At 38.5% G+C, this 22,725-nt stretch overlaps 1 long non-coding RNA gene across 1 annotated transcript in view; it reads right to left on the reverse strand.

Annotated features, from left to right (window-relative positions):
* Positions 1–20,837: 20,837 nt before the first annotated feature.
* Positions 20,838–22,725, reverse strand: part of LOC128810267 (uncharacterized) — a 118,732-nt gene continuing 116,844 nt past the window's right edge. Inside the window, exons 2-3 of the long non-coding RNA XR_008437990.1 lie at positions 21,117–21,182; positions 20,838–21,026 (exon numbers count right to left, since the gene is read on the reverse strand). This is a non-coding gene — a long non-coding RNA (uncharacterized LOC128810267). The remainder of the gene's footprint in view (positions 21,027–21,116; positions 21,183–22,725) is intronic.

Genomic DNA, 22,725 nt, shown 5'->3' on the forward strand with positions numbered 1-22,725 from the left:
TAGATGTCCTTATTTCTACAGGGGTCCACCTTGAGTCCTACTGGTTACTTGGCTCCTGACTGCCAGCAGGGGATACAGACTCGGTTTACTAAATTTTGGGTTGCTCACGGCAAGGGTTGTATTCCCCTTAACATGGTTCCATGAGCCCAGTGGCAACAGGGCCTGTGCACAGCTCGTGTGCCCCATTCCCACAGAGAGCTGGGGGCACCCATGCTCACCCAGCTCTGCCAGTAAACAGGTGGTGGGAAAGATAAACACAGCCCAAGGCACGTGCAACTTCCTAAAGTCATTATTAGAGAAAACATCCATGCATATGCTCTATCACTGACACACACAAACCTAATGCCTTTCAGGGACTCTTTTATTTTGTTTGCTTTTTTAAAGCTCAGAGTGACATTCCGAAGGTGGGGAGGAAAGAGAAAAATGTAACAGAGCATAGGGAAAGGGACATTTAAATTCATTAATCTGCATATAGAGTTGCTTCCTCCTTCTATGAGCTCGTGGGCAGCCAGGACTTCCCTGCCTTGCCAATCAAACCCAAGAGGAAACATCAGGTGAACTGGCTGGAGCATATCAGCAGTGTTCTGCATGGATCAATCACTTAAATACCACACTGCACTGTGAAAAGACAAACTGGAGACAGCAAGAAAATCAGCATTCCCTCTCCTTTCTGTCAAGTAAGGCCAATGCTATCATGGAAATGGAGATACACACACCAGATCAACGGGCCAGAAGTGATGCACCAAGCACAGGTGAGGTGTTGAATCACCAGGACAGACAGCCCTGGACCTGTTCTGTCCCTGGGAGGGCTGCAGTCACAGACAACACACCAGAGCTGTTAAATGCCTGGCACTGCATGTGCACCACTTAACACAAAGGTACTCACAGCAAGCCTGAGAATGGTTATGATCTAAAGTACAGATATTCTTTGGCAGCAACATTTGACAAACAGACCTGTCTGCTGAAACACTGAACAAGGTGGCAGATTGACCATGTAAACCAGCTACCTGAATGAGCAAAAATTAATACTGTTTACTGTAAATGTAAGACAGAAATGTAAATGTTAAACAGAAGACAGTGAATTGTCTGAGACATTTTAAGAATATTGAACACACTGAAATAATTTTACATTATCTTATTAGAAAAGAAATCAAGTCTTTATCTATATTTTGTTATAAACGCAACCACAGTCTTCAAGAGAAGATTGCTTTATGCTTGACTACAGCCACATTTCCAGTTCTAGTTTTGATGCTCATTTCCATTCTATTCTGTCATTGAGCTGTGCCTTTTGCAGTTAGTATCTTTGACTTCATCCCAACTGTTTTCAAGGTATCGCAGTCCTTATCCACCCAACCCACTCCTGCTCATTTCACTTATCTCTGATAAGTGATTGTTTCAGTTTGGCAGCACTAAAATTTAACAGTGTCCAGAAATGTGCTGTGGTGCTGTTTATTGAGGTGCTCAAGCATGTTCAAGAATGCACCTGCCCATCACTACCAAGAAAGTGAGTTGGACTTTCTCACCTTAATTCTAGCGCACATTTAACCACAAAAAACCACCCCCAGCATATGTTATTGGCATGTGAATTAGAGACAGCTGGTTGTGTCAGCAAGGGAGAGCACAGGGCTGGAAGAGGAAGGCTGATTTCAGTGATGCAAGCATCGCTGAAGTGCTGGGGAAGGAGAAAAAAGCTATATTGTGCAAACCACGTCTCCCACCTTCCTACAAGTAGGAAAGTTGTGAAAAAGACCCAAAGCATCCTGGCCTCTGAGACCTGTTCTCTTATATCCAGCTAATAAGAGTCACAGTTTTTACCTTCTATGTGTGCTCCCTTTTGCAGGAAGTCATCACTTTGCACGCATCATACTAATAGCCAACAAAAAAATTCACAAAAAGAAAACCCCGATAAAACACCTAGAATGACTGATGAACAAAAGCAGTAGGACAGAAGGCACAATCTAAATATACTGATGTAAAATTTTGGATTATATATTTAATCTTTGCCACCTTTCTCTTACTATCTGAGAAATATCATTGTCACATTTGATCACTAATTCCCATGAATTAATTTGCTCATTAATTCTGTTTTGCTTTTCCTCAGGACTTCACTTTTCCCTTCCTCTCACTCCACAAAGGCAGTTTGCTAGTGTGAATGAGGCAGCATGCAAAGAAAGTGCTGTATGTGGTGCTATAAACTCCAGTGGCACGTCAGTGAACGGCTCAGATGGGCTTCACAAGGCTGCCCACACCCACTGTGTGGGCCAACACAAAGAACAGAAAGCAGCAGCATGAAAACCAAAAGAACCATGCCCAAGAGCTGGAAAACAAAGGGAGAGAAAGGAGGCAACTGCAGGTACACAAATGGCAGGAGCAATGCAGAGCATTGCCCTTGGCTGTGTGTAAATCCATACAGTCACCTCCTCACCAGCCACCTTGGGGACCAATAGACCTTGAGGGAGACTCAGAAAATCCCATTTCACAGGATGGCTGCTCATACAGGATCAGAAGAAGCTGTTTGGTGGCCCAAAAGAGACTTCACAAAAGCCTGGAATGTTAATATCAATTGATTTTTCTTTCTATATGCTTCCCAACTCTAAAATCCCAGCACATCAAAAGGCTTATTACTGAAGAAGAGTGAAATCCATTCATGGAAATGGCTGAGTATAGGAACACCAGCTGTGTTTGAATACCACAGCATTAAAATTAACTTTACAACTGATTTTGAATCTGTTTGTTATAATGGCATAAAAGTACACACTGTAGCCTATTTCAGTCCTAATCTTAAAAGTAAGCAGTACCTCTGCAATTGGACACTTTGTTATGAAAGATATAGAGATAAAAAATAAAAGCATGTGCTTTGTGCATATGCTCGAGTTCCCTGCTGAGAGGAGAGCTCTATCCACATCTTCATGAGATATTTCCTCCCATAAACTTGAAGCCATTTACTTATTGAGTGCACAGTCTTTAATAGTGATTACACAATTTAGTATCTTTCCTGAAAGCCGAATTACCACGCTGTTTATGATGTATGCTTAGACTCCCTGGTGAAAGGTTTATGGATTGTTATTTATAACTCTTCTCCATCTCTCAGAAATGCTTAGAGCAGCATTATGAAGGATGAAGTGCCACTCTGAAGAGGACAAAACTGAGCACAGGAAAATAGCAAAATTAATTAGATGGCAGTGCTTAATCAAAGGAATTGCTGGTTTTCCTTGTGAGATATCTATAGCAGAAGTTATGGGGGAGAAGTAAGTTTCATTTAAGAAACATTTTACTACCACAAATACTCTTGGGAAAATATTTTTTTAAACTTTAGACTCAAACTAAGACATTTTATTTATCTTGCAAATTATTGCAAGAGGTTTTGCTTAATAGCCTGCTTGTGCTTTTGTTCTTCGAATTGCCAGGCTCTTTGGCATCTTATTAATTATTCTCTGATGATCTAGCAGATAAAATGGAATAGGCAACAGGAGCACATGCATATGTGTCTATCTGATAAACTGCACAAAGGACAATAGAAGAAGGAACACAGAAATCAATGTGGGGGAAAGGAAGAGAAGAGGGCACGATAAAAAGATCAGTGTCAAAGAACAAGAAAAAAAGCTGAGGAAAAAATACCAGTCAAGAAAAAATAATGAGAGAAAAAATAAATGTAACAATAATTCGGTCAAAAATGACATGGGAAAGTTGTACAGTATAAATATTCCAGTTTAAATGTAATGGAAACAAAACACAATGAATCAAAGCAGCTAAAACACAAAACAAGGAACAACATGAAAACAGTCCAAAATAAAACACAGACATTTCAACACGTGTGGTTCTGACACAGATGTGTCAAAAAGTGACAAAATGTAAAAATGTATCTCATGAGGAATCAAGATTCTTTTGTGTTTTAAAAGCATCTAGACCAGGGCAGGCTACTGAACTGGATATTTGAACTTCCACCAGAAATGAATCTGAAGGTAGGCCCAAGTCCACACCTTTATAGCATGTCACACATTTAATCTTACAGACTTCTGAGCACTGGAAAAGAATTCACCCTTACTCAATAATCAGTTCCCCCAGCTTCAGTGGAGCAATTACAGACAGGCATTTTACAGGATGCATTTGAAAAATCTGGGGTCTGTGATGCCAAGTTCATACAAAAGGCTGAGAAAATACAAAAGCATTACAGACTTAATAGCTGATGGCCTTAAAGATCCCATTTAGATATAATACACACTGATTACTGACCACACGGCTTCTGAAATGCCAGGAGCACTGGGAAGCAACAACGAAGCAAAGAAGAAATAAAGATTTCACTTCTCTGGGAAACCACACCTCCATTTGAGTGCTTTGTTAATTACAGAAGGATGTTTCTGGGTAATTAAGAAAAGAGACCTGAACATCTGATGGGTGTGCTGGGGGATGTGGTGCTCCATCCCCACATTCTGTGGAGTGCAGCCTTCAGCAGAGATTCCTAAGTGCTGCCTTATGCCTTTTGGTCCATTTCTGGATCAAACCCAGGCCCTCTAATTTCCCTTGCATTAGCTTGCTACTTCAGGCAGAGCTAATGGCAGCGGAGGTGATCCATCATTCCCACTGTGCTCTCTGAGTGGGAGGGAACATCTCAACTACTAAATGCTTGTCTCCTGCTCCTCTTCATCACAGCACACACCAAATGGGAGCAATTCTGTTTATAGCTGGAAAATTACAGGCTCTGATATTGTTAGGAGATTATTTATGGCAGATTTCCTTCCACCTGTGATGCTAATTGTGAACATTTAGAGTCATCATTCAGTGCAGCTACACAGGATCACCAAGTAATGAGGTAAAGTGCAGACAGACAGTTGGGCACCCACACTGATACCTCTGTGTTTCTCATCCACATACTCTTTGCTTACAAGGACAGAAGAGAAAAATAAACATTTTAGAATCAGCCTACTGATGTGAATATGGTTTTGATCCAAAAGTATGTGGTATCTTTATGCTGAGAATCCAAATATAAAGATAATCTTTCTAAGTATTCCTAAATATCCTGTCTTCCTTGACTCATGATTATCATTTGTGCCCTAATCTCAAGTCATCTGCTTTTATAAAACTTAACTGCTGTATTTTGTAGTTTCTAATAATTTACCTTTGCACACAGGCGGGTAGCTACATGCTGTATATTTATTCTGTTTTCGTCTTTAGTTTCAAATTTCACAATAAAGTCTTAAATGTGAGCTTTTATTTTTAGAGGCATCACATTACCTAGACCACATGGTGATTGTGATACTTTTCTTTTTTTTAAGGAGTACAAAAGGCAGCTGGGAAATTATCCTTCCAGCTTCTGAAATGGTTTATCTGTGGTTCTACCTATGAAGTGTTTCAAATACACTAACTCTAATAGATGACACAGGTAAACAGGACACTGATTAGGCTTTTAGTTATTTCCTTGATAATATTATTTTTATTATTTTACTTATTATTATTTATTATTATTTTTGAAAGTAAGAAAGTTGATTGCAGAATTAAGGAAAAACAAATTCCTAAATGATACAGGGCACCAGCATTTCCCAGGCCCCCACAGAAGGGAATGCAGAATTTTGTAATTACAAAGCTCAGTCTTGAAAACAGGTATAACAAAGCATCAGAAAAAATAAAGCAAGTAGAGATATAACAAAATGAATGCATTTAAAAAAGAAACCTTTCTGCCTGACTCTTTTGACATACATTGTGCTCTCACAGTGAGTTAGTCAAGGATTTGGTTAGAAAGCTCAGCCTCAGGCTGGTTCCCACAGCACATGTGGCCACTTCTGTCACCTGAAAAGAGACCTTTAAGAGGAAATAAAAGCAACCCCCCTCATGCAAGTGCTCTCATCCTCTCGGGATTTTTTGGTCATAATGGCTCTCTCCATCATGTCTTAATTTCTGTGCATACATTTACAAATAAGGGCATTAGTTGTGCCACACAGAGAAAAGCTGTGCCTCTGCAGTTCCTCAGATAATTAAGTCCTTGTGCCTTACAAAAAATGGGGCAGAAATCTACCTGAAGATTTCCAGCATGTGCAACAGGCAGCTGAGGGCAATCCAGGAAGCACCACTTAATCTACTGTGCACTGGATCCTGGTGCAAGCAGCACATGCAATACAAAGTGAAACACTGAAATACTGACTATCAATTCAGAATAGCAGAAAAAAAGGGTTATTTCCATTTATTAGTCTAGAAGACTGCACCCTTAATACCTCTGAATTGATATTGACTATCAATTGATATTGACTATCAGTTCAGAATAGCAGAAGAAAAGGGTTATCTCCATTTATTAGTCTACAAGACTTCACCCTTAATACCTCTGAATCACAAGAGAGGACTGTTTTCCCATCAAAGAATAAACAGCTTAATTTATCTTGAACTGTTAATGCAAGACCAAGTCTGACACCATTGTATACTGGTAAAAATACACATAGAAGCTCTGAGAATCAGCATGACTAATATAATATGTTGCAGCACTGAGAGCACAGTTGTATTATAAATATTCATTCAAATTGTAATTTATTATAGTAACATTGCACCTGCAGGAAAAACATATTCAGAAAACCTAAAATCTTTTAATGAATAATGAAGACAAACAACTTAAGCACTATATAAATGTACTGGATGCATTAACTTTGTTACTTACTGATAAACAAAGTTAAAGAGAATATTCCTGTGCTTTAAAAATTAATTCTTAATGATCACTGTAGTCACAGGACAATGATCTGGTTTTCTCTGCTCTCACTCCAGTCTGATCCCCTTCTTGGAAAACACAGGGACTTTTACTTCCCATTCCAGCCATGACTTGCCACAACTCCTACACAAGTTATTTTCACTCTGCCCTCCTCAGCCATCTCCAGCTGATGAGAAACTCAGAGATGCCCCATGTCACTCCTAACTGGGTTTATGATCTCTCTCTCCCTACTTCTGAATTTCTCTTCTTCACACTCCTCCCATCCAGATCAATCCATTTTCCCTACACAATATTCAATTCCTGTTTTATAGTGATTATTCCATCAGGGCTTTAAATAGGCATTTTGATTAGCATAAACTAGTTTTATGGTTTAAGGTCAGAAATGAAAAGCAGATAAAAGTGCCTGTAAAAGAGCTCACTGAGGTAATCCAGTAGCAACAGGCTCACTATCTCTTCTATCCCTTTCTGGCACTATTTTAGAATTCTACCATGCTCTTCACCCACTTGACTATTTTGTATTAAACAAGTCTGTACTACACCAACCCCCCTGTACTGCCCCTTCCTCCAGCAATGACTCAGTGTTCTCATCAAGGCCACAGGCAGCCCACTAAAAGATTGAATTTCTGTTCAAATTGTAATTTGTCAGTGACTCTGTTAAATCAGATATTTCACTGTCTTGAGCCACTATCATACACAAAAATAATAATGACCACTATGTCCTCATGGGACAATTCAACAGCAGTTCAATTAGACTTTCATTAACATAAAGCTAATGAATTAAAATCTTATATCAAATTATATCACTACGTTTGCTTTTCTTTTAGCAATATTTTCCTGCAATTGTAGCTGTTTAAAGAGGCAAAATAACAAATTATCATCTTGTCCTGCATGCAAATTTTTAGTATTATATTCATCCTGCTAAGAGAACATTGTTCCCAGTGGACTTGCCAGGCACACTCACTTCCAGATCCCAGATTTGAAGTCTTACCAGAAGGTGCGCCAATCCCAGTAAGAATTTAAAAAGTTATGGCATCACAGTCTCAACCATAAACAGGGCCAAGACAGTGGAAGTATTTTCTCCCCCCTAACTTCAAAACCAACCAAAATCCATACTATAAACAGCAGGTACAAAAGAATTATACCAAGAATTACCTTTATATTGTCCTTTTCCACTTGCCAACTTTGTCCTCATTAAATGAGTGCTCTAGTAAAGAGTTTCCACACGTCCAGAACCGCAGCTGCAAAAGTAGGTGCAATTTGCACACCTGGAACAGCTGGCCAGCTGTGCTACACACACACATGGGCTGTGCCAGGGGTATGTACTCTGTGTGAAGCACTAGGGAACCTTGTACCAGCACACGAGCCCAGTCCTGCCCAGCTCAGGCACTTCAGACCAAGTAAACAGCAAGGGACAGTTGGATAATCCACCCTGACTGTTCCATTTGTCCCCATTATGAACATGCCTGGAGCCAGCATCACAAACTACCCATAGTACTGGGAAGCCTTTGCCTCCCTACCTGAGACCTCAATTATTTTCTGTTTCTCCTCTCCACAGTCAAATTAATTTAAATATAAGAACAATAATTGATAATTCCATGACTTTGCTTCCAAGTGATCTTTCCAGCTAGGCTCTAATAGGAGAAACAGCCCATATGGATGACCAAGGAAATGGCTGCAGTCAGGCAGGAATGGGCATGCTAGAAGCCAACATGAAAATGGAGAGAGCTCTGGCATGTCCTCCAAGGGGAGTGGATGTCCCATTTGGCTGCTGCCCGTGCCTGTGCCACCAGCTGGGCTCTGTGTTCCACTCACTGACCCCACCGCTCCACGTGCTTGGAGGAAACCACGTGGCTGAGGAAATGCCAGGGGATCTGGATTTCTCTTTTATTTCTTTTACATCCTGCAGGTGTGGAAACTGGAAAACATCCTTTTCAATTTCATAGTCCCTTTCCCAGGATTTTGTGCATGCATGGTGAGGAAAATAAAGCCCAGCAAATATCTGCTTCTCAGCAGTGGGGCAATTCCTGGCAAATCTGTGCAGCTTTAGTCTGCCCTCACTTCTCTTGCTTGTCCCACACAGTTGCTGTGGTCCTGTTACACTGTATTAGAGGTATTTTTGTTCAAAAGGTGAATGAATTTTTAGTCTTTGGGGGGAAAATAGCTATATTCCAAGTATATGCCAGCCACAGGTTCCCTCTGTTTTAACCTCTCCAGCTAGAGCTATGCCACGACACAAAAACATTTCTAGGAAACTGTCAGCACTTCCTGGGCTGTAAGAAAACGCTGTTCCATGCTGTTTGGGACTACCTTTCCTCACACAATCAAAGCAAATAAATTGCACTAATATATGTAAAAAGCAGCAGCCTCTCTAAGAAAGGTATCTTGCAAGGCTTAAAGTGAGCAGCAGCTGCTGAGCTGCTCTAGCATTAGCTGCTGCCATGTCTAACCTTGGCAGAGATTAAAGATTGTAAAAGAAAGTAAAGTCGATGGTAAAACAGGTTTAGAAATATGAAGAGGTTATATTACTTTTTCTGCTCATGAATTTATTCCAGTATTTGAATAGATTAGAATAGACCACCAGCTATTGTGGTGGCCCATATGCAGGCAGAAGATGAGGAAGTAATGTAAATTACCTGCCACTGCAAGTGAAAATTATTTAAGCCTTAAAAACATTTTACATGATTTCAACAAACACCACTGTCTCTGCTGGATGATAATGAGAGCTCAGCTCCAAGGAGTGGCAGTTTTTTTCACAGAAGGTGCTTTACTAAGTAATTATATCCCTTCACCTAGCCTTCCTTTATTCTTAGGAATAAAGATTGTTTTTATTTGGGGCAAGGATAGCAGTACTGTTGTTTCATTCGATGCTATGTAAAACGCATTTTCCATTATCTGTTTTAAATAGGTGAATTCAAAAGGCCAACAGAAGCAAGAGAAGTGTTTTCAGTCCATTGATCATTTTGAGACAAACTGGAAAACTGCCTGGATTCAACCTGATAGCAGATGTATTTATTCTCTATTTGCTTGTTCCAACACAGCAAAACAGGAGTTGATGTGCTGCTTGCATTTCTGCCTGGGGGACTGAGGCTTTCTATTGTAGTTAATGGACCATCTACAAACAGAAAATTAATTTGGCAAGAACTCACTGATGTTGTGGCAATCAGAGGAGCATAGTCCATTCTGAAAGTAATTAATCCAGCCAACAGAGAAATAAAATATCAGTTGTTTGGAGCACAAGAACTTCGACACACGGGCAGCAAGAGAAACAAAGCCTTTTCAAAAGAGTTTACCTGCAGAGGGGCACGTTACAGTTTGGAAATGGTGCACACAAAAGAGTAGTCAACATTTTCACTTATGGAGCAAGGCTGAAATGTCAGTGAAATGATATGCACCTTACTATGTTCAAAGCTGTGCTGTCTAGAAAAGTGCCATTTGTGTAGCTACCCACAGACCCGTGGTTTCCTGACAAAAGAAGAATGCTGCTTTCAAAAACTCAATTGAAAAACTATGAAATCATTTGCTTTCCCAGGTTCCTACTTGGGGATTGCCTTACAGTTATTTGGTGGTCACCAAGAGGACAGGGAAGATTCTGCTCAGAGCAGTAGCACACTCTGCTTCCATGTGTATCCATGGCTTCATGGAACTGAAGCCTCCTTGATGCCAAGATTTTTGCACATTTGAAACCCCAGGTTCACACAGTTGCAGAGAATATCATTGGCAGGTTCTTACAGAAAGGGTGCACACACTTCCAGCAAAAATGGGTTTCAAAACCAGGCACCAGTCATGCTAATTAAACATGCACATCCAGAAGCTGAATGCGTTAAAGCAGTAGTGGGTCACTTGGATAATGAGGTGAACAGCAGGAATACTGAATGGTTTTCTACTCTAACAGTGGCATGGTAGAACCTCAGCCCAAATTCTATTGTATAAGATTTTCTTAGCTCTGCTTTTAAAAATACATTTTGAACATAGCTATAAAAATAATTTTATCAAAAGGCTTGAAATCAGCATACACAAAACAATAGAAAACTGAATTTGTCAAAGAGAGGAAGGATGTGCATGGACAGCCCCCACCTGAGGGCTAGGAAAAAATAAGAGTGAAGCTGTTGGTATTTTTTGGCCTGTAACACCTTCACTGCTGGGGATGATACATTAGTAGATAAGGTTAAAATTTCATCTTACAGTGTTAAGTTTTGCTAGAAAAACTACCTGTTGATCAGGCATGGATTTGCAGCTCAGCTTTTCTTTCCTAGACTATGAAATATACTTTGATGAAACTAGGAGCTTAGAAGTTTTTAAATTAATTTATATATAAGACAAGAGCATCTTCCCTCAAGGTAGATGCAGTGAGACACCATGAATTCATCAAGGGGCACTCTCTCTGTGCTCCTTACTCTGTCCACTCCAGCTTTCTCATTACCCTCTGAAGACATGCATACCTTCTCTCATTAAAAAGTGGCAGAAAATTACATGTAACAGTCTAACTTCTAATGAAGAGCTCACATCCAGCCAGCCAAAGGGAAGAGATTACAAAGCAACTTTGGGAAACACCACCATTAAATCAACCTAACATTGAGTCACCGTTTTGCAATGGAATTCATCACCATTGGACTTATGGCCACATAAGATTCTGAGTCAATCACTTAACAGGAGGCCACAATCCACTAAAAGATTAAAATCCAGAGGTCAGGAAAACAAGAATCTCAGCTTCTATCTCATGGGCTGGTTAATGAATTTCAGCTCCCTGTTAGGGTGTGAATCAGCACAGGCACAGATGCCCAGATTTGGCTTCTACTCAAGGAGAGGAAAATGCATTTGTAAAGTAAGTACACAGTATGCATCCTGACTGCATAAACCCAAAATAATAGCACAGTGAACCTGAGACAATAGTGCACAGTTTACATGACAGGTTTCTTCATCACCCAAGTGCCAGGGTGCCTGAAGAAAGCAATGCTGGCATTAAATAAGGATATATTGCTCTTACTGGGCTGCTAATAGATATGATAAAGTGGCTGTGTGTCCAGTTATGGAACTCACATTTCTAAGCCAAAATTCTTATAAATAAAAGAGCATCTAAAAATTCATATATTCTGTAGCCACAGAAATATATCAACATAGGCATTCTGCCTTTAGATGCTCAGATACAATTCTCTCTAGACTGAAGGGAAAAGCTTGAGCGGGCACACAGATATATAGATAAATGTATTATTGAGAAACTGTTTGATATGCAGACCCTAAAACACTAAGGTTCCAGTCCTGATGAGTGTCTCAGCAGTGGCTCAAAGGTTTGTCTTAGAGCAGAATCAAGTTTTGGCAATTAAGCAGCTCTACAATGTGTTGAACAAAAGCTGTGTAATTAAAAGAGGACTATGAGGGCTGGAATGAGGGAGCAGGAAATACAAATTTTTTATTTTGTCTAAGCAGAGTCATGTACCTATTTGCTTTTCTTCCTGCTACAGACAATTCCTGTTCTTTCCAGGTTGTTTTTTTTTTTGTTTGGTTGGTTTTTTTTTGTCTTCTACTCTCTAATAGATTATCAAAAAGTAAAGGTAACAAAAAGCAAAAACAACAACAACCAGAAAAAAACCCCAAACAAAGCAAACAAAAAACCCCACGAAAACGAAACCAAAATCAGACCTAAACAGAACACCCACCCATCACAACCCCAAACTAACCAACATTCAGGCATTCCAGGACAATCCATGTGTCATGGAAGTGAGAATGGCTACAGCTGAGAGCTTGTCAAACTAAACACTCATCAAAAAAAAAAAAAAAAAATTAGAGTTATGAAAGCAATTACTACATTTAGTAATAAGTGCTCTGCTTAATGGAAGTCTTTGTACAAGCAACAAAGACAGGTATAGACTGATGCCTTCAGCCACCCCAGAAATGTCCAGAAATAGCAACAAATCCCAGGCAAAACCAAACTATCAGAAGTTTACCCCACTTCTGTGACCATTCCCTATAGAGACAATTTGGAATTTGAAAATTATCTGGACTGAATACAGAGAATAAACAATACAGCAGAGAGAACGGGGCTTGCAAACATCTGGGGTTTGTTTCTTTAATTTTTGCCTAGCTTTAAATATTAAACTTCTTGGAAAACAAACATTCTAATAAAAACAGACTCATTAAATCTCCCACGTGCATATTTTATTTGAAAACCACTCCTCTTTCTACCCAATTCTAGGAAAACTTGTTCATACAAATTCTATCCTGAAACATCCTAGCCTGGAAAAGTTATACATTTTGTTAGAAAAATTTGAATTTATATTTTTAAAACAAGCAACAGTTTAATTGTGAAAATCTTAAGCTTAGTCTTCTCTCTGCAACCATTTTATCAGGCAAGGAGAGAAGAAATCACCCAAGCATGCTGCCAAGCAAATTAATATTTTTAATTAAAATTTTATCTTCTAAAAAATTGAGTGCTTATTAATGAATTCAAACATGTTTATAGGGTGGATTTTGATTGTGTGTGTTCACTTTTTCTTGGCTGATGAGCAAATGAATCTAATGTAAAATTAAAGTCTTCATTATTGCTGTGCCTCTTCCCCTACTCAGCATTCTGCTGTGCCACAGCTCCTTCCTGCACAGGAGCACCTCTGGGGAAACCTCAGCTCAAGAGGAAAAACTTGTGTCTCATGTTTGAGCCAAGCATGTTGAGTCCCAAAGCAGCCAGTGACTGCTCTCCTGGTACCCACAGCATCCTAACAGACACCAAAACTCAAGGGTTCCTGTCCCAGCCAGCCAGCAAAAGAAAAATATCTCCTCCCTTTCTCCAGTTCAGGGCCAATACTTCACACTGCCTCATGCAGTAGAGTTTAAAGCATCATTCTAACTTTTAAAATAAATATCTTTATTTTAGCTAAATTAGATTTTTTTTTAAATATGCTTCTGAGCTAACTTGTCATTACCTGTGGGAAAAAAAAAAAAAAAGTGAAATTCTTTCTGCTTATAACACAGAAACTTGGAAAGCTCCTGGCATGAGTAAGTATGGTCACAACAGAGATACTGCTTGGTACTAGAGCTGCATGGGAAATATTTCAGCTTAGTGTGCCTTCCTGAACAATATCAGCAACAACCTGACCAGGGAAAAAACTTAGACAGCAGTTAAACTTCATTGCTTTGCATAGAGCTTTCAACACCTTCCCCCTCTAGGTACTAAAGGCAAGTACAGACTCCAAAATACACAGATGTGAACAAGGTTCTCTATAAATAGCAATTTTGGGGGGTGGGGTTTTTTTTTGTGTGTGTAGGGAGGGTTTTTTGTGTTGTTGTTGTTTGTTTTTGGGGTTTTTTTGGTGTTTTTTTTTTTTTTTTTCTTTTTCACATTTATGGATTTAAGGTCAAGCTTCCCAAAATGCCAAAAAAGAACACAATCTCTGAGGGACAAACTCTCTTCCTTTAACCTACTATTGTATGAATAGGCTGTATGTACTGTATGAACAGGCTATTTTCAAAAGCCAGCTTCACTATTTCCACCATTCCATCATCTCCATGGCAAGGCAGAAATGCACCAAATGAGCATCTAATCACTCTGCACTGCCAGAGGCCCTGGTCATGCCACTCAAGGTGCCAATTTCTCACCTCAGAACAAAAGAATGGATGGCAGTGGTTGCAGAAGGAGTTTGCAGGCAGAAGCACTTTCTGAACCACAGCAGCTGTGGAGGTCTGGTGAAATCTGCTGCAGCCATGAGACAAACTCTAGTTTCTCAGGACTGGAACATGTAACATCAGAGTTCTGTATCTGGCAAGAGATTTTGCTTCTTCCTTCTTGGAAACCTAAGGTACAGCTTGTACCTGAATGAGGTGGGTACAGTCCCTGTCCCAAGAGTAATCTGGGATCTGACACAGAAAAGAAGCACACAAATTGTGTTAGGTAGCCACATTGCATCATACAAATGAATCAATTCAAAGCTTTGGTCTGCTTTCCAGCCGAGAAGCTCAATGGCTGAAATGTGGAAGTTATTTCTTCTATTATACCCAAAGGAGCCATAGAAACCTATCAAAAGAAAAATCCCTATCTAAAAAACCTCTTGGATATAAATAGGAAGTATTTCAGAAAAATGATAGGTAATATATTATAAAACTGTTTTTCTTAGTCTCTCTTCTTTGGTTTTTTTTTTTTTTTCAACTCACCTCCTAATTTTTTGTTAGAGTTTGAGGAACTTGCTCCTTTCATAAAGATGCAAAGTCTTTGTAGTCAATTCTGTGGTAAGGACCTACAAAGCATTCACTTTTTATCACTTTCAGCAGAAGAACCATATCAATATTTTCAAAGAAACAGTACTAAAAATATCTAGGTTTTAAGAAAATAATAATATGAAGTAATGAACACCTCAAAACTAGAATTTAATTGGCAAGTGCAGCAACTAGGAGGGATGTATTTTCAGTTTCCATCTCCTACAACTTAAAAGCATCCCCAAGAGCAAGCAGAGGCTGTTTTATATTCCAGGTACTTAGTCAGATCATTAATAGTACTGTGAAGATCAATACTTGTGAAAGCATATAAGGTTTGCTTCCCTACTCAACTCCTCTGCAGCAGAGTCTTTGCAATAATTCAGATGCACAACAAAGAGGAGAACACAATCTTAACTCTGCCTCCACGGCTTCAGGTAACTAAATTCTGTGTAAAATAAATTCACTACAGCCTTTTCTACAAGCTCAGAAAATGTCTGGTGATTGTCTTTTTTCTCATAACACCAGTTTTAAGCACCTGCTCCAAATCCCACATAAGTCAATGGAGCTCTTTCTGTTTACATCAACAGACTTGGAGTGAAAGTCCAAGCCAGATTCTCAGTTATCTCTGCAGACAAGTACAGAGCTTTGCCAGGGAAAAATAATTTCTTTCCTCATGAATTCAGGTCAGTGGGAAAACTACAAGACTGCTGGTAGATTATTTTTCTTCTTCTAATTCACTCCAGCTTTCTGCAGCCCAACAGAAAGCCCTTGACACAGGCAGTAGATGTGCTCACTGAAACCCCAGAAGAAATCAAAACAGGGCAGTGAGCCGTCTCTGAACTTAGTTCTGCTACACTGTGCTGAGCAAGGCAAAGCCTCTCAGAACCACATAAACAAGGTAAGTTCAGAGAAAAACACCAGCAAAAAAAAAAAAAAAAACAACAAAACCCCCTATGTTTCCAGAGAGCACCCCACCAAGTACATCTACAAGTGTCTGGTGGAAGATCTCTCTGCCAACATGATTTAGATTGACAGAACCACCAGATGTTTTTTTTTTTTTTTTTAAGATCATACTTTACTAACAGTTTCCTATTTACTTTAGACGTACAAAATCCAAGAGCATTGTAACAAAACACATAGATAAGATATGCAGATGGGCCTAGTAGCTAGCCTGTGGGTTAAACAACTGAGTTAGCAGAAGAAGATATTGATAAAATACGAGTTTATCCATAGCAAGGAAGAAAGCAAGGCTGTTAGCATGAAAACTGATAAAATAGACACAAAAGATGTTTGCAGTTAGAAGATACGTGCCTTAGTGAGCAGCATACGTGCCTTAATAATTTGTTGCAAACTCTTACCAATTAATTATTGATGTTAATTGCTTTGTACCAACAAAATACAATAAACTATTGCTTTGTCCAATAAATATGATGAACTGTTTTGATGTAACTAATGAATTAAGATCACACTTTATTAAAAGTATAAAAAAAATGAAAACTACTTATAATAAAGTAAATTCCATTATTATCTCTGCACAAATGTGTGTATAAAAATGTCATATATCCATCTCAACATAACAAAGATACACACAAACTCCTCCCCTAAACCATATAAATACTGACTAAAAACCCCCCTCAGTGCTAACAACATATCTAGTTTCATACACATAGAAATCATATCTCAAACCCCACACTTCTGAGTATTTTTCTTGTATGGAGTTTTCAGGTAACTATGGATACAACAAGCAAACTCATGTGCAAACCAACCTTGAAATCAGGCACAGAGCTGGGAAACAGAACAGGCAAAAATGAAAAATAAAGAGTAAAAGAAGCAATGAAGGCAACAGGTAGGAGTACAATGTTAGTACAAAAATAACCCAAACAAAATCCTCATTGATGCACATTTGTTCCATTACTGATCTATCTTGGTTCCATACAGCCTTATTTTACTTTCAACTGTTTATTTTTGCCTTTGTTTTATTCTCTCCCAAAAATTACACATTTTCCAAGAAACGCACTGAAACTCTCTCCAAAATCAAACCTGATGGATGAAAAGGAGCAAAGTGATATGATTTTATGAGAGGAGAAAGTAGGTCTGACAACTTGGGAAACAAAAAGGTGTCATCCAGGAAGTGATGCACTAGCAAACGTAGGTGACTTAACAAAAGAATACACCATGTTTTAAGAAATCATTTTATGAGGAAAAAAGCAGGTGGTGTTAGAAATGCCAATTTACTGTGAACATCCTGTGCTTTTATTATGTTAGTGCCTTACCAGTAGCAAAATTATTCAGATAAGAGCAAATAGTATTGCGGAATATAAACCAGACTTGACAATTTTATATTAAAACTAAAGAAATCCATTAGGAAGAAAAGTGAAATACCAGGGAAAATAGAAGATTTAATTTATATATGGTACACTTATATTATGGTCAAATCCATAATATTTTCCTGAATTTTTGAGATTAATTTATAGTTTTCTAATAAGACGCCCACAGCCTTCAATACAACACCTGCAGAAACTTCCACAAAATCGTCCACAGACAAACCTAAAATTAGCTAAAAAGATAGGTTTCAGTCACCTGTAATCTAGGTTTAAGCTAGTCTTAAGCCAGTTTTAAAAAAGACACTAACAACTGAATCTACACCCCTATGGAAGGAATTTCCCCTGAAGTGTCCTCAGATGAAGCCCAAGCCTTCACATCTAGATGAAGTGATGAGCAGGATGGTGAACCCTGAATGGGATGGAGGCAAACAGAAAGGCACCCAGAGGCAAAGAGCACCCCCCCCCGGTACTGTGGGAAATCATTTACTACCTGTTCCCAGGTGATGATGCTGTCTCGCCTTCTTTCACTGTTTTGCCATAAAAGCTACTGAATGCACATGGCTGATGTAAGACAGATCCAGCCAACCATTTAATGAGTAACAATTAAAATTTACAAGATCAATAGCTATGTGTATCCAATCCATCCTATCCTGCATGGAAATTAATAAACCTGATCAAAAGGAATCCTCAGCTCCAGTCACTCGGTTCTCTTTGGGACCCAGTGAAGCAGTCAACAGTGACTTACCATTGATTAATCCTTCAAAACAATTATCAACAGCAGCTTGGGAAAAGCTGAACAGGTAGGAAATATAAATTGCCTACGGGAGTTTTGGACCTTTCAGAGTTGTCTGCTGTTACCTGACCCCCAGCACTTGAGATCCAAATCATAACAGTAGAGATGATACATGACACATTTGTCTTGCATCTTACTTTTCTACAATTAACACAGGGATATGTTGCCACCACTGATTGACCCTCTAAGGAGGGAAAAAGCCACAGACACAGCCAATTGTTTGGCCCATGTATCTAAGGAGCATTACTGTGATTTGTATGTTTCCTTTTATTGGGAAAGCACCTGCTGAATACACACTACAAAGACATAATGCATATTTACTTACTCCTCAAACAAATTAATAGTAAGCACTTTACCAGGCCTTTCAGGTCTTGGCTGGCTCTCCTTCAAGATAAATTGCTGTATATTAGCACAGGCTTGCTGAGTTTCCCAAACAAGAGGGAAAATTTCTCATTTGTCAACAAAGCTCCCTCTGAAGTACTCACACCAGCTTCTGACTCAAATGGCAAGTGCAGGTAATTTCTCACAGATCTCAACTTGTCCTCAGTGCTTGTCACTCCCCAGGTTTTCTTAGGAACTCAAAGCAAAGATGCCTCAAGCAGAGAGAATTGAAGGAGTCACGTGGGAGCACGTGGTGAACACCAGGAATCAGGCTGAAGGAAATATATCAGCAGTCAGAAGAAATACTGACTGCTAAGAGACCTGTGGCAAGTGACCAAGGCATAACGAACCATGCAAGGCAGAGAAAAAAAAAAAGGTGCAGGGAAAAGTGGAATTTCAGAGGATTTGACTTGAAGATATATAAAACACTGTTTAGCAATGCAAGGTAAAGTTTTGAATACTCTTGTTGTGTTTGATGTGCAACATTTGATTACTTCTAAAACTCATACTGAATATTTGACTCAATTAAAAACTTTAATCCCTAACCTCTCCCAAAATGTGGTTTAGGATATGGTTGATGGGAGTTGTCAGCAAGCTAAGTGGCTACATAACATGACTATTTCCCCTGAGTTCAGCAAGTATCAGCATTTAAAAATGCCAAATATTTGCCATGTGACAACATAAAAAAGGTAGTTCTACTACAATTGTTTGATGTAAACCTTTTATGTTGATGGATGCTCTCCAAGTTTCCATCAAATGCTATGCACATGAGAGCTACTGAAAACAGAGATGTGGTAGGAACAGGTCTTCACTGACTGAGGAAATGTCTGTAGTTGAATGATTTTAATTATACATATAATTAATTACGTGTATTAATGCATAATAATACAGACAATCACTGCATAGGAATGAAAAGGAGACAAAACTCATCTATTTACATTTCATGATACAACTCTAATCTATTATTATTGCATGCCTCAAATTCAACCCATTTTTCACACTTCAACAGTGATTCTTAGGAAACATTTTAAAAATAAGCTTGAGCAGTACAGATTTATCACATGTGATATTTTCCTATGACAAATTCGAGTTCCTTTTCTACATGTTACCAACAGGGAGCAAATCTAAACCTATAAATTTCATGATATATCTCATTGCAAGGGTCTATAGCTTTGCTAAGGAAGATTTGTTAGAATTACACCATTCAATTAACGCAGATTAATGGAACAAGGAAGGGGAGTGGAGCTTGAGAAGCAGCCATGTAAAGATATTGCTCTCTCCCACTAGGCACCCTCAAGTCAATATTGCCTTCTCTGGGGTTGCTCAGAACATAACCACAGATGTAGGGAGGCCTCTGTGTCCCTTTTGCTGCTGTTCTGGGTCAGAGAAAGGCAAAGCTCTCTGTGAGAGCCATAAATAACTTCAGGGGAAATGGAGTGAGGGTGTCCACAGCAGTAATGCCACCATCCTACTTCCCCATCAAATTGGGATCTGCTGTACTCCATTATATAAAACATATTGCTAATCATTTAGAAATACACAAAAGTTTGGCTTCAACAAGCAGAACTTCTGATAGTTCATCTTACATTTCCTAGTCTGTTCTAATATTATGTAATATCAAGAAAATCATTACATTAGAAAATATGCATTCACATTTTTTGCTCTGAATTGATTCTCTTCAGTAATTTCTAATATGATGCTTCAAGGATGAAATGAGCCATATTAAATGTCTATACGTGTCTAGTATAGACAAAATGTTTCCAGATGCTCAGATAAACAAACTTAACTCCGTGCACTCGCAACTGCACAAGGGCTGGATCTTCCTCTGAAGCTCAGAAATTTTTGTCTGAGGAAAAAAAAAAAAAAAAAAAAAGAACTTTTCCAAGAACTAAAACTTGCAACAGAAGTTAGACTTCTTTTTGCTGATGAAGGCTGGGGCATTATTTTGCTCTTGTTACACCCTGACCCCACATTTTCTTCCGTTTTCAAACATATCAATGCCCAAGCATGATATCTACAAAAACATCTGCAACTATTAATTCCCTACAATAATTATACAGTACAGCAGAAAAAAAAAAAAAACATTTGAAAATCCATCAATTACGTTATTTTGTATTTATTTGGTAAATGGATGATGAAAGAGTCCACACACATTCCATTTGCTTCTTGTGCTAATTTTGAAGGTATTTTCCCAGCAGGATCAGAAAGTACCCAGTGCAGAAGAATCATTCTGGACTTGGCACTGTGAAAATCCATTAGCAACAACACATTAGTTAAACCAGAAAGCTTTAAAAACGTTTCCAAAATACTACAATGCTTCACAAACTCTTATGTGAACTTTCCATCACCTTCTTAATAAACATACAGGCCTAAGAATAAAATCATACCTGTAGGGAAACCCCTAAAATAAATGCACTATGTTGAAGGAAAAAAAAAAAAAAAAAAAAAGACACCACTAAGCCAGAAGATATTGGTTGCGTGTGAGACACAGCTCACATTTTATTTGCTTTTATACTTGGTCTAATCATGAAGCTCAGTGTCTTCAGGGTGTTATTTGTGGCTTCCACTAAAGCACAAGTTCCAACCTTTATCTGCATCCTCACACATCACTAAAGTTCCACATTATCCATCTTGCTCTAAACATACAAGCAGATCTAGCCTGAAAAAAAGTGGCATGATGTAAGTATAAGCTCCTTTTTGAAATAACATATTAAACAGCTTTAAAGGGAGGTCAGCACAAACATCTCACATTGTTTTCCACTGGCAAAAGGAATAAAATTCCAGGTATCCTTCCATCCTCAGTGACCAAGTGAAGCTAGAGAATACATGACAGCACTTAGAAATGGATCTGGGAATGTCTATTCCCTTGTCATTCATTAACAGAGGGATTTCTCTGTTTGCCCAGAATTTTGGTTTTCACTTTGCAAAAGCTGGTGTTGGTTTTTTGGTTTCTTTTTTGGTTGTTTTTATTTTTTGCTTAGGTTAGGGATTTTTTTGTTGTTTTTATTTTGTTGGGTTTTTTTTGGGGGGGTTGCTTGTTGCTCAGTGTTTTTTTGGTTTTTTTTGTTTTTGTCCTCATTTTTTTCAAAATTTTAAATTATTTCTTTCTATACAACAGTGTTTGTGAACACCTGTTTCAAACATGGTTCCTGAAATTTTTGCATTTTAACCAACCAACAATGAGTGGCAGCTTGGATGTAATCTGTTTCCAAGCTGGGTGTAATAGTTGACTCTTCTAATTGAAATCAGCAAATACAGCTCAAATATACAAGCCAATTACTTTTAGGCATGTTATCAAGTAAATGTAGAAATAAAATCAAATGAGATAACCTACTGCATCTTAATTACTAGCAATATTCTCTCTTGCTTATGAGAATCTAAATATTCATTAATTCTGAGCAATTAACAATAATGAAATGAAAGCCTGTGATGCTGAAGTTTGGAATTAGGTACGCCAGAACTCAGTAAAAGATGCACGAATTAACTTCTTCACATTTTCTATCAAGAGCCCTTCAGGAGCACCGTGGTGACAAAATTATTTACTGTAAATGCATGGGGATCAGGGTGGGGAAGTCTGAGGAAGCTGCTAAAGGGAATGTTTATTGTAGACACAGGGGGTGACAACACCTTTTGCATCTCAGTACTCCATGAAGCTGTGTGTTCAATTCAAAGCACAAATACTCAACTCTCCATCCCCAGTGTGCTCAGGGTTGCTAATACAGTACCATGACAACAGCTGTGTAGATCTATCCCCAAAAAAAAAAACAGCAGAAAAAAAGAAAATTGCCCAGGAATCATCTGCTTATATATTCTGTTTAAGCCAAACAAGCCTCTGGATCTTACTTGCATAAATTCCCCATTACTTAGGTCTGTTTGAACTGTAAAGTGTTATCACTCCTTCAAAATTATCAGAAAATGCAAATACAGCCTAGAAAGAAGCTTCTGCAGTTTTAAAATGAGGTTTAACCCAATCTTTCATAAACACATGCTATTCAGTCATGAGTAAAAGATTCTGATACATCAGGATCATGGATTTCCACATCTTGTACTGCATAAAGCCACAAAATAAGAAAAACAGAACCAAAACATGGTGCGTGGTCTAGTCTTTCCTCAACCTGCCTTCTACAAAGAAATTTGACATGCCTTTGAGCAGCTTTCTTTCCCAATAAATTAATACAACTTCATAAAAGATCTTCAGTTTGTTACTGTTATATGACCTAAATTAATGCAACTTAGGCATGCAATTATCAAATTTTACCCCTAGGACCATCTCATCTGCAAGAGAACTGTTTTTTCCAATGTTGATTTTAAGCATACAACAATGTTAAATACGTTAAGCTTCTAAATTCCTGCTGAAA

Source organism: Vidua macroura, chromosome 7, assembly GCF_024509145.1.
Source record: "Vidua macroura isolate BioBank_ID:100142 chromosome 7, ASM2450914v1, whole genome shotgun sequence".
In the NCBI taxonomy this organism is placed as follows: domain Eukaryota; kingdom Metazoa; phylum Chordata; class Aves; order Passeriformes; family Viduidae; genus Vidua; species Vidua macroura.